This window comes from Vigna unguiculata, chromosome 3 (assembly GCF_037176805.1).
Source record: "Vigna unguiculata cultivar grain cowpea cultivar isolate G323 ecotype 2 chromosome 3, ASM3717680v1, whole genome shotgun sequence".
NCBI lineage: Eukaryota > Viridiplantae > Streptophyta > Magnoliopsida > Fabales > Fabaceae > Vigna > Vigna unguiculata.
This window is the reverse complement of record NC_140794.1, coordinates 53107069-53120247: the sequence shown is the minus strand read 5'-3', so window position 1 is coordinate 53120247 and position 13179 is coordinate 53107069. Positions and strand designations below refer to the sequence as shown.

The 13179-nt window shown below is 27.0% G+C and overlaps 1 pseudogene; it reads right to left on the bottom strand.

The window, feature by feature from the left end:
* Nucleotides 1-1203: 1203 nt before the first annotated feature.
* Nucleotides 1204-6809, bottom strand: LOC146887948 (uncharacterized; annotated as a pseudogene).
* Nucleotides 6810-13179: the final 6370 nt, after the last annotated feature.

Sequence of the window (13179 nt, the reverse complement as noted above, 5' to 3'; positions counted from 1 at the left end):
AACTTTATATTCTTTGATTCCATAATTCAATTTTTATGAGACGAACAATAAAACATTATAACCTTTTGACTTTTTCAGCATATCTAATGAAATACCACCTAATAATCATAGGTTCTAGTTTCTTCTCTTGTGGGTTATAAAATGTCACTTTAGATGCACATTTCCAAAGGCGTATGTGTTGTAAATTGGGTTTTCAATCTTTGAATAACTCAATATGTGTTCTTAAAACAACCTTGGTTAGAACTCGATTCACTATATACATTGTCGTCTTAAGTGCTTCAATCCACAAGAATTTAGGAAGCTTTGCATGACTCCTCATACTTCTTACCATATCCATTAAAGTTCGATTTATTTTTTCTGCCACACCATTATGATTTGGGTAACCATACATAGTTTATTAGGCAACAATCCCATATTATTGAAGAAATTTCGCAAATGGACCATGTGCTTGTCTACTCAGTGTATCTACCATAGTACTCTTCAGCTCTATCTGATCTCACAATCTTAATTTGTTTCTCGCATTGTAACTCTACTTTATCCTTAAAAACATTAAAGGCATATAAAACTTCATCCTTAGAATGAAATAAGTAAATATACATGTATCGTGAGTAATAATCTATAAAGGTGATGAAGTATCTCTCATATTACTCTCATCTATATTTAGACAACAAATATTTGTATGAATAGTTTCTAGTAAGTTTGAACTCCTTTTAACACCTCTTTTGGATTGGTTAGTTTGCTTACCCTTAGTCCAATCTAGACCAGTTTCAAAATCAGTGAAATCTAAAGTATTAAGTACTTCATCATTTACTAATCGCTTGATTCTCTCGGTGGAGACATGTCTCAATATTCGATGCCATAAGGTAGGGGAATGCTAATTCACAACACATCACTTTAACCCAACATAAACATGCATTGAACTATAACCAATATAATTTGTAATTTAATGGAGTAAAGACCATCGCATAGTTCACAAAAACCAACAACTTTTGATTTATTCAACAAAGTAAAACCACATTCCATAAAATTAAAGGAAACACCCAAAGGTGCAAATCGCAAAATGGAAATTAAGTTTTTATCAAAACTAGGAACACAAAAGACCTATTTTTCTAAACACAAAATAAAACCACTACTAAAACCAAATTGCATGTCCCAATGGTTTCCACATATGAACTCATATTGCTTTCTGAATAGATGCAATGTTCACGTCCCATTGATTTCCTTAGGTTTTGCATACCCTATATGGTATTACAAACATGGATTGTAATTCTGTAATCAATCCACCATGTTTTGTGATTAATACTAGTCATATTAAATTCATAACAAAAGTAATTACCTTTCTTCTCTAACCAATTCTTCAATTTATGCAATCATTCTTCATGTGTCCCATCCTTTTACAAAAGAAACACTTGGACTCCTTCTTTATAATCGGCTTAATAAACACTTTTCCCTTCTAATTAACTTGATTCTTCTTATTCTTAAGACAAGTAGTCAAGTTTACCATTTGACCTTCCTGCATTAGCAATCTTTCCTCTTCTTGAACACACATGGTCATTAATTCAGTAATAGATCACTTATCCTTATGTGTTATAAGCAATTTTAAAATGAGCATATTAATGAGACAAAATAAATAAAATATAACATACTTGAAGAGAATTAGACACGGTAACCTCAAAGGCCTTTACTTGAGCCACAATGTCCCTCACGTGCATGATTGATCACGCACTCCTTGAGTCATGATAAGCTTTAAGGATAAAAAATAGATGATAATAGTGTTGGTAAGGATTTATCAAATGTGATGAATTGTTCACCAACAACCTTTAACAAATATCTCACATTATCGTGTTGATCAATAGAACTTGAATACCAACAACAAAGTTTATCTTTATTAATGTGAGACAATTTAACCTCTCCCACTTCTCATAGAGATCAACAACATCTAGAGTGTTGGTCTTAGTAGTAACAATGATTCTAGTTTTCTAATAACATAATCAATGTTCATCCAATCCACATGGAGAAGAACTTTCTCTTTCCAAAACTTATAATTATCCCCTTTTAGTTTCAGAATACCATAATGGATATTAGAAATATCCACATATTGAAAATTTTCAAATTTCTTTAAAAATACATGTTCATTATCATAATTCGAGAATATAACAAAATAATGTATTGTCAATGCAAATATGTTTTAATGAATGAATCTAGTGACATAAAATTTGTCTGTGGTCCAAAATCACACTCAATTAGACTTACATAACCAAATGATGATATGTTTTACTAGTGCAAACATGTCTTAATGAATGAATCTAGTAACACAAAACTTGTTTGTGGGCTAAAGTCTTACTCAATTAGACTCACATCACCAAATAATAAGACAAGACTATTATGCTATTATGTGTTACAGATGTAAACATTCGTCTTAATGAATAAATTTAGTAACATAAAACTTGTTTGTGGGCTAAAGCCTTACTCAATTAGACTCACATTACCAAATGAATGATAAAACTATTATACTTTGATGTAAACACTTGTCTTAATGAATAAATCTAGTGACATAAACAGAGACAAATATTCTTTATGACATAAAGGGCCATCACCCTCGTATTTTTTTTAATATTCATACAAATGAATATATTTTATTATTAAATACTTTTAATTTCATCCATTTGGGTTCAATTATGCACATGTAACATTTTTTTTATTGCTCTTCAATGTGGTAAACTTGCATTAGATAAGAAGTGCATTAATTATAATTTTATTTCCTTTTTTTAAGTAGTTTGACTTCGGAGATAAGTCTCATCTTGATTTCACAAGACACAAATAAGATTACTCTTAACTGAAAGTTATAAAAATTTACTATAAATTACAAATATTATGCAGATAATTTGTTTGATTAATATATATATATATATATATATTAAATAAGATCCCAAAATTATATTTGTATAAATTAATATATAATTTAAGTTATTTTTTTTAATTTTAATATATTTTATATATTTAACGCTCTCAACTTTTGTATACATCTATATAAGGCACCCCTAAAACATTAAAATATTTGTTGAAGATTTGTCACGGGACATAAATTTGCATAAATTTGTCTATGGGCTAAAGTCTTACTCAATTAGATTCATTTCTCATTCAATCAAATAAAACTTATACTATCATGTTTGAACCATGTAAGCACACATCTTAATGAATGAATCTAGTGACATAAAACATGTTTATGGACTAAAGTCTTACTCAATTAGACTTATCTAACCAAATGATAAAACTATTAGATCATGTTCATTTTCTCAACAATTCTTGCAAAAAATATTAGAAATATAATCCAATATTTCATCTTAATTAATCGTATAAAGGTAAGAAGATTCTTGTGAATAAAAATTCATCACATTACATATAATTAATTATGATTAATGTTTATTTACATGATTATCAATATCAATAAATCAAAGATGTTGTGATGTTCATTATTGATATTAATCAAACCTTATCAATCGAGCAAAAGACATATATGGATATAAATGAAGTGTAATTATAGTTATTTGAGTAAAAGAGAAACATAACAATAAATCATAAAAAAATAATATAAACTAATGATAATTTTAAACACCATAAATCCACAATTATATATATATATATATATATATATATATATATATATATATATATATATATATATATATAAAAGACGTTTATTGTCTATGAGGGATCACGGTCTTCCTAATTTTTTTTATTTTTTTAAAATATATATAATATATTATATTAATGAAATTAAATTAAATAAGTTCTTATTTTTTATAAAATATAATATTTAATGTTAATAAATAATAAAATAAAAAATTAAATATAATAAAGATTAACAAAATTTATTAAGATGTTTTTTTTTGTGTTTTTCCTCGTCGTCTTCTAAGTTTATCATATATTGTATTCATATTTTACTCATGTGTTTCTTTTTTTTTTAGAAAAAAATAAAAAAGTTATACACAAATTTATTTATTTTTTGCTTTTCTCTTCCGTTGTTTGAAGATAAAAAACGCAACTCTCTCTTTATAGTGAAATATTAATTTAATAGTTAATATTTTTTTCATCTCATGAGTTTTTTTGTATGTTTCTTTATGAATATAAAAGGAAATGTCATATACTATATATTTTTTCATAATCATTTTTTAATTGTAACTTGATTATCATAGATTATTTTTAGTAATTACGTCTCTCAATTTTCTATTATATCTTGATAAATTATTTTTGAGTCTGAAACTTTTTTTTTCAAACAACATATATTGATGAGGAATAAAATAATAGATTTCTTTAAGAGGAAAAAGGAAGATATAAACAAGACAGACATACTTCTTCGGATAATATTTTCAAGCATGATACTAAGGATCAATTGTTGAATTAGAGGAACCATTTATTAGGATTCAAAGAATTAGAGGTGTGAAGATTCATATTAATTTTTTGGAATTTATTCCAAAAAACATTATCAAATATAGGGATATCCAATGAAAGAAATGAAATTAGAAAAACTTATTTAAAATAGGTAAATACAACTTCAAAATTATCATTTTATCAAGGAGAAACATAGACAAAAAATTCAACATTAAATTATATATAATTTTATTATATTAGTTAGAATAATTAAATATATAAATTTTGAATATATTATTTTTGCCCACTCAAGATTTTTTTAAAGATCCGCCACAATGTGGATCCTTACTCAATGCATAACACTATATTAACTAATATGACACCCCCCTTAGGAACACCATGTTCATGCACTGTAAATATCTATACACAAATTATTTCACCACTTTGTCTTTCATTCTCTTAAAACCATAATCATCAAATATGTACTTGTAAAAGAAGACAAATTGTACTTGTAAAAGTGGACAAATTCACTTTTCCGATGGATTTTTTGATTTTTTATGTATGTATATTTCATTTTGAGTAGACCATTTATGAAGGCAATTAGAGTGATTATTGATGTTGATGAATGTCACTTAAAGGTGTGTGCAATATCAGACAATCACCTTTAATGTTCTTGAAGCAATGAAGCATCTTGGAGATAATGGCAATTGATGTAAGGTGGATGAAATAAATGTAGTGATTGAAGGCACAAAATCAAATACATTGGAAATCTTCGATGGAAAGAGTTTTGATTGAAGCTTATGAATATCTCACAATGGAAGAAGAAGTTGAAGTGGAAAAGGTGACAAAACAATTGGAAGACAACATATTTCATGTGATGAAAAGGGTTGTGTTATGAGAAGGACATGAAATTTTTTTGAATAATTATTATGTATAAGGATGGAAAATACCAAAATACCCTTGAATTATTTACATTTGATTATTCTCTTTGGTTTAATGGTGTGTTTTTGAATCAATGAAAAACATATCTCTTATAGTCAAACCTCATTACAACTTATGAAAGACCTTTTGATCTAATTATACATGTGACTTGTCTAAATTAGATGATCAACAATAGTTAATCAAGTGATTTCATAACATGTTGAGTGTGAGTAATCATTGATAAACACGTTGTACAAATTAAAACACTAAGTATTATGAGTTGTTTAAATTCAATAGTCTAATTATCGTCTATTATAATGTTTAAGGATTGAAGTGAATAAATAGTATCATATCATTCTATCTTAAGTTTTGGAGCTTTAAGTGAAATCCTTTTCTACTACATGATTAAGATTGAAAAATTATTTACTCTTAAATTATTATGGTAGGTTGACCTGAGTTTTTTTATTCTTATATTTCATGAGAGCATAAAAGAGTTTAAGTTAGGACATTTTGATTGTCATTATCATTGTTTTTTTATGTTTGTTTTTATCTTTTATGGTATTTTTATTGTTATTTTACTTTTTCTTTTATTTTAATCATCTCTTAAAATTTAAATATTCAAATAAAAAAATTATTCAAGTTTTATTCTACCACAAATAAAAAATATTTCTAAAATTATACTAATAACTTTTACATAATTTAATACTAGTACAACACAATATTTCTCAAATTATTATTACCATAAATTCTTAAGGCTCTGTTCGTATGAAAGGATCGTTCTGATACGTTGATTCACGATGACGGATTATAAAAAAAAATTGTATGCATTTTAAAGGATGTGCGCAGATGGATGAAGATGAACTTGTGGGATTCTATTCAAAACAAATCCTTCGGTATAAAGAAGATTTGAGAGAATGAGGGAGAAATTTACTTTTATATCCTCACCTCTTAAAAGCAAAATATGAATTATTATTATATATATATATATATATATATAATAATTCATAATAATTTTAAATAATAGTAGTTATTATAAAAATAAAAATAATAATAATTTAATATAATTTTTTTAAATTTTATTTAATAATAGTTTTTAAAATTTAATATTTTTAACTAATTCATTATTTCATATATTTTATCATTAGTAATCTTCAAATTTTATCTATTATAAATTTTTATTTTATCTTTCACATCACTCAAATCACTCACTAACTTTCATAAAATTCATTTTCAAATCCATTCACTTTATCCTCTAAATCCACTCAAAAAAACAAACATATTCATCCAAACAAATTCATATTCACACTCTCCTCCAAATTCATCTTTTCGAGTGAACATAGCTTAAATAAATATATATTTGTCAAATATAATTTTACAACAATTTCCACAAATACAAATATTATCTCATTTTTATTTTTTCTTTTTTTAATATTTTAATTCTATTTTTTTAAATTGAAAAAAAAAATCAGAATATTCCGATGAGGAAAGACCCGAGTAACGAATCCTGACCTCGCCATCGCCAAAAAAAAGTGTATTAATAGATATTATAAACAATATCCCATCTGTCTAAATAAAAGGGGGAATCTATGAAATTTGGGAAAAAAATTATACAAAATGAGGAATAGCGGGGAATACGTGAAGACCAGTGACAAGGGTACTTTTGACAGTGTCTTTCCGTACTTGGCATTCAAACAAAATATTATAAAATGTGTGTTTCACGTGACATTTGATGCGACGGCATCATAAAATGCTCCACACGTAAGAAGAGGCTTCAAATTTTTTCATAGAAGATATTTAATTTTTTAAAAACTATAAACCACTTATATTTTTATTATCTTTTAGAAAGGATTCTTAAGCTATGATCTTTTTTGTCTATTTACTGTTCTCAAGTATAAGTAAGCACGGATTTTAAATTATATTTATGTTCGTTTCCAATAATTCACAGGAGAGAGAAAACACGGAAATGAAAAATTTATAATTTTTTAATTTTCGTATAAGTGTGGAGATTTGAGGAAGATAATACTCTATTACTAAAATATTCCTTCTTCTTCACATGTAATTCTTTATTTTATTTTCTCAGTTACAATCTTATGTGAAACTTTTGAAAATATATAGTTGGTGAAATTTTTCATAAAAGATAGAAGTAAAGAACCATCATTGTTGTGCCTATATTGTTAAAAGTTATATGATTTATAAATAATATATATAGTAATTAAATATAATAATAAATTATAAAATTTTGAAATAATAGTAATTATTATAAAAATAATAATAATTTAATATAATTTATCTTTTTTTAATTTTGTTATTAAAATTTATGAAATAATATTTTTACTAATCTAAAAATTATTTTAAATATTTTTACCATTAAGGGTATTTTGATAATCTTCAAATTTTATCTATTAAAACAATATTTTTAGTCTATTACATCATTCACTAACTTTCACAGAATTCATCTTCAAATTCACTCATTTTATTCTATAAATGCACTAAAAAAAACACACGCTTTCGTTCTTCACTCAAATTCACACAAATTCATCTTCACACAATCTTCCAAATCCATATATAAAAAAGAATACAACAAGGGTTGAATTAGAAAAGAAGACATTTGGTAAAAAGTTACTGTAATAAAAGATTAAACTTTATTATTAATAAATAAGTTAAAATCATTCTTACGATAAAAGATGAATGATGACAATTAGTATTTAAATTTAATAAATGAGAAACAGTGTAAGAGAGAGAGCTAGATTATTCAATAATAAATTCATTCAATCTAAAAATTATGTTAAGAAATGACATGAAAAATCAAATTTTGTCAAATTATATTTGATTCGATTTATCTAAACGTATGATTTGCTCGTATTGATTATGGTGTGCCGCGTGTGAAGGGTGAAGAAAAAATTAAAGTGTGAAATAGCGGTGAAAAAAGATAGGAACAAAGAAAAAAAAAGTAGTTAGGCCATATTATTATTATTATTATTAATTACTTTTCTGGTTATTTTTTTTAAATTGTCAAATTGGTCTTCTATTTTTTTTAAGTTTCAATTTAGTCTCAACTTTTAAAAAATTAGTGCAATGTGGTGATTCTCATTACATTTTTTGAAATGAATCAATAATTTTTCATCAAAATTAAAGTTATTAATAATGATTATTTGCTTTATTGGTGTAATTAATATAATCATAGTGCAAATTTTGATAAAAAATTATTGATTTGCTTCAAGAAATTTAACACAAATTAACCAAATTGCATCAATTTTTTAAAAATTAGGACCAAATAGAAACTTAAAAAAATTGAATGAACAATTTGACACTTTTGGACAAAAATAAGGATCAAAAGAGTAATTAAACATATTTTTTAAAAATAAAGTGAAATTAAATTGAGGAAGAAAAAAAAATAGAGGATCACATAAATTTAAATTGACGTATAATATATATATATATATATATATATATATATATATATATATATAGTTAGTTAGTTAGTTAGTTAGTTAGATATGTATAAGTTATGAGAAGGTGTACAAATATGTACAAGAGTTGTTTGATGAAAAACAACTCAAAGAGAGTTTGTCTCCTAATTTATTAGAAATTTATCCAATGTATAAAGTACAAAATCTCATGATACAAGGGGAAAAGAAAAATCTAATATTTATCATCATAAAAAATATATTTGATAATAATAAAAAAGGAATAAAAATATAATATCTCTATCACTCTTCCCCAAGTAAGCATGAATATTATAAAGCCCAACTTGGAAATAGTAACCTATGATGCCCAGACACGGATACAGATACAGACACGACACAGACACGAACACGGATATGGAGATACGACAAAATTAAAATAGTACAAGACACAAACATGACAATATATACATACACACACATATATATATATATATATATATATATATATATATATATATATATATATATATAATCTTAAAAAAGATATACTAAATGAATCTTATAAAAAATATATATAATCTAATAATTATATTTCATAATAAAAAAATAAAATAAACATTTAAAATATCAAGTCTTATATATCTATTTTTGTTGCTGATCTTTATTTTATTTTGATAGAAGATAAGAAAACTTTGATTTTCTTTTTAATTTTTTTTTTTGGATTTTCCTTTATTCTTTCATAAATATCAATTTTTTGATAAGTGTATATAATATATAATGAATATCTTCAACATGAATATATGTCAAAATGTTCCATTCGTGAAAATTTTTCCTCTAAAATTTGGGATTCGCAACAACTTTTCCCAAATTGCGTATAATGCAGTGTTCAAATAAATAGAGTCGTATCTGATGCAGTGTCCAAATTGATGGTCGCGTCTGAACCATGGGCAAGCTTCGGACTCCACGTCGTGCAGGTGTCTGCGTCGCCTCTGCTTCGGGAGCGGGAAGCGCGTTCCAAACGGTGTGTCAGAGCATCACAGGTAGTAACCTAGGAAGCAAAATAATGCAATTACTTCTTAGTAAACATATCAGCAAGTTGACTTGTGGAAGGAACGTGGAGAAGATGGATAAGGCCATCAACAATTTTGTGTGATGTGACAATCAAGTTCCATATGCTTGGTTCTCTCATGAAAATTATAATTTTTGGCAATATGAATTGTGGAATTGTTGTCACAAAAGTCGGTGTATGGAGTGGAAACACAAATATGCAAATCCTAAAAAAAGGTATTGAATCCGTTGTAGGTTGTAGTTCACAAGCCAGGGATGCCAAGGCGTGATACTCAGCCTCAGAAAAATATTGTGAAATAATGGTTTGTTTCTTAGACTTCTAAGCAACCAAAGAGGTACCAAAGAAAACACAATATCCAAAAACATAGTTTTTGGTAGTGACACATGTTGCCCAATCAGAATCAAAAAACATATGAATTTTAAGAGAGGTATTGGACTTATACAAAAGACCATATACAGGAGAATGTTTTAAGTACTGAATGATTTGTAAAGCTTGTTGCATATGTGGTTCACGCGGAGAAGAAACAAAGTGGCTGAGTTGCTGGACAACAAAACTAATATCATGCCTAGTGTTGGTCAAGTAAAGTAATGGTCAAATCAGACGCTGAAAGGAAAAAAGATATTGTAGAAGAGCTCCCTCGTTGGCATGGAGTTTAGTAGAAGGATTAGATGGCGTTGGTGCGGGTTTAAATCCAAGCATCTCTACCTCTGAAATAAGATCTAAACAGTATTTCCTTTTGTTCAAACCTAATTCATCAAGAGAATGAGTAACTTCAAGATCCAAAAAATATTTGAGAAGGCTAAGATCTTTAATAAGAAATCTAGAATGAAGATGAACTTTTACAACATTGATTTCAATAACGCTATTACTAGTGAGAACCACATCAACAACATAAACCAACAAAATAGTAATAACATAGTAAACCAAAACAGTAATAGCAGAGATATATTTCTTCACAAAGAGTGGTCAGCAAAACTTTGTATGTAACCAAGAAAAAATAGCTTTGGAGTTAATTTTTGATTCATATTATGACTGACTTGTTTTAAACCATATAGAGACTTGTTAAGCTTACAAACAAGATTTGGCCGGGGAAGAAAAAAACCAAGTAGAGGCTTCATATAGATCTCTTCATGTAAATCTTCATGGAGGAAAACATTGTCAACATCCAACTGATGAATAAACCAATCACTAACAACGACCAAGGCTAAAATGATATCTATTGTGGTAAGTTTGACAACAAGAGAGAAGGTTTCAAAATGATTAAGCCCCTCGGTTTGAGTAAAATCCTTAGCCGCCAAATATCAACATGGATAAGTTCAACAAAATGAAAAGATTTACTATTGCTGGAAGAATATTTCAAACGTCTTTGTTTGGCAAAATCACAAGCAATTATCCTAGTTGCTCCAATCGTCTTGAAGGTATCAATTTGCAAAATAAGACAAGTATTTTGGGAGAAAATCATAAAGCAATTAGTAGAGTTAAGCAATTTAGGAATAAAAATGAGTTGAACAGAAAATTAAGGAACAAAAAAAGTGTTACAATGGATAATTGCTCAAGACAAGAGTACCAAAGAATGTAGTAATGACATGGTTTTGGTTGGGTAATTGTATAAAAATAAAGGAGAAATAAGTTTGAGATTTTAAAATAAACATTTAAAAGGACAAATAAGGTCAGTAACACCACTATCTAAAATCCAAGAAAAAAAGTGAAAAACAAAACATGTGGGTTTGGTAGTACATTGATGAACAACAACAATTGTGGGAGAAGAATAATTTTGAGACTGTTGGATTAAGGCGAGAAGAACTTCATACTACTCTCTAAAGAAACCAAACTAAGTTTTAGCTTTGCCATCCTTCTCGGTAGGAATGGTATCAACCATACTAGCAAATGGCTTGGAAGGAGGAGATTTGACTTTAGTGTTTTAGTAATAGCCTTAAGTTAGACCATGCTTAATACAACAATTATCAGAGGTGTGATTGGGATTATGACCACTAGTCTGAGTAAAACGTCCTCGTCCACGATTACCGGATAAACCACTATGAAAATTTTTACTATGTCCCTCGTTAAAGGCAAGATTGATAATAGAATCTTGAGAATTATAATGAAAAGTAACATTAAATTCACGTTCTTGTTGAAGAATCAAAAAGAAAATTTTCACCAGAATATGCATAGGCTCTATAAGCATAATTTGGGACCGAACATGAGAGAATTCATCATTCAGTCCACTAAGAAATTTGATGACACAATCATCATTCATGCTCTTTTTTGATCTTAGAAATCAAGTAACATGTGCAAAGAGAAACACAAGTACATACAAGAATCGTGCGATACAAAATGAATTTTTCCAAAGGATGTGAAGTCGTGTGTAATATTGGGAAATGGTGGAATCACCTTGTGGGTAGCTCTTAATTTCTTCCTGTAAATCGACAATGCAAAATTTATCACCATGAGAGAACATTGAAGAAGATTAGTCCATATATCAAACGCAAACTCTATCCGCATAATATATTGTTGTGGGTCTCATTGAGCGAGTGAGCCACCGAATTACCATTTTGTTACATCGTTTCCAAGTTTCATGCAAGGGATCATTAAGGGGTGGACATGGAAGGGTGTCAATAACAAAACAATAATTGTTTTTGGTTTCCAACACAACGAGCATACCATGTTGCCATTGCGAATAATTGTTATCAAATACCAAGACAAGAGCAGGATTCTCACCGGGGTGAAGAAATATGGGATTTGCGGGATTTGTGAGATGATCAGAATATGGGTCAAGGTTCACGAGGTTTGTGGGAGTACCAGAGGATGAAGTAAGAGTCGTCGTTGTAGGAAATCAACAAAAAAAGAGAAAATGTGAAAGATAATTTAAATTTGATAGCATGTTAGAGATGTATAATATGAGAATGAAGACCGCGTACACAAAATAACTCAGAGAGCTTGCCCCTGATTTATTATAAATTTTTCAATATAAAGTACAAAATCCCAATATAAGGAGAAAAGGAAAACCTAATATGTATCATCACAAAACAAAATATTTGATACTAATAAAAGAGAATAAAAAATATAATATCTATATCATACATATATATATATATATATATATTAATATTTTTAATTTAGTCTTAATATTTTTACAATTATTGATATTTTTTTGTAATTTAATAGTTTTTTATATTATTATATTATAATCATTATTTTATAAAACTTAATTTTGTTATTACCATTTTTCTAAATTTTATTAAATTTTTATTATTTATTTATTTTATTGTCATTATTTTAATAGTTTTTTGTTTTTGTTTTTGTTTTCTTTCATATGGTTATGTTTAGCAAATAATATTACTTATATAGATAATCAAAATATATTTGGATCATAAAGCCTATTTAAAAATCTTAATTTAATTTTATTTGATA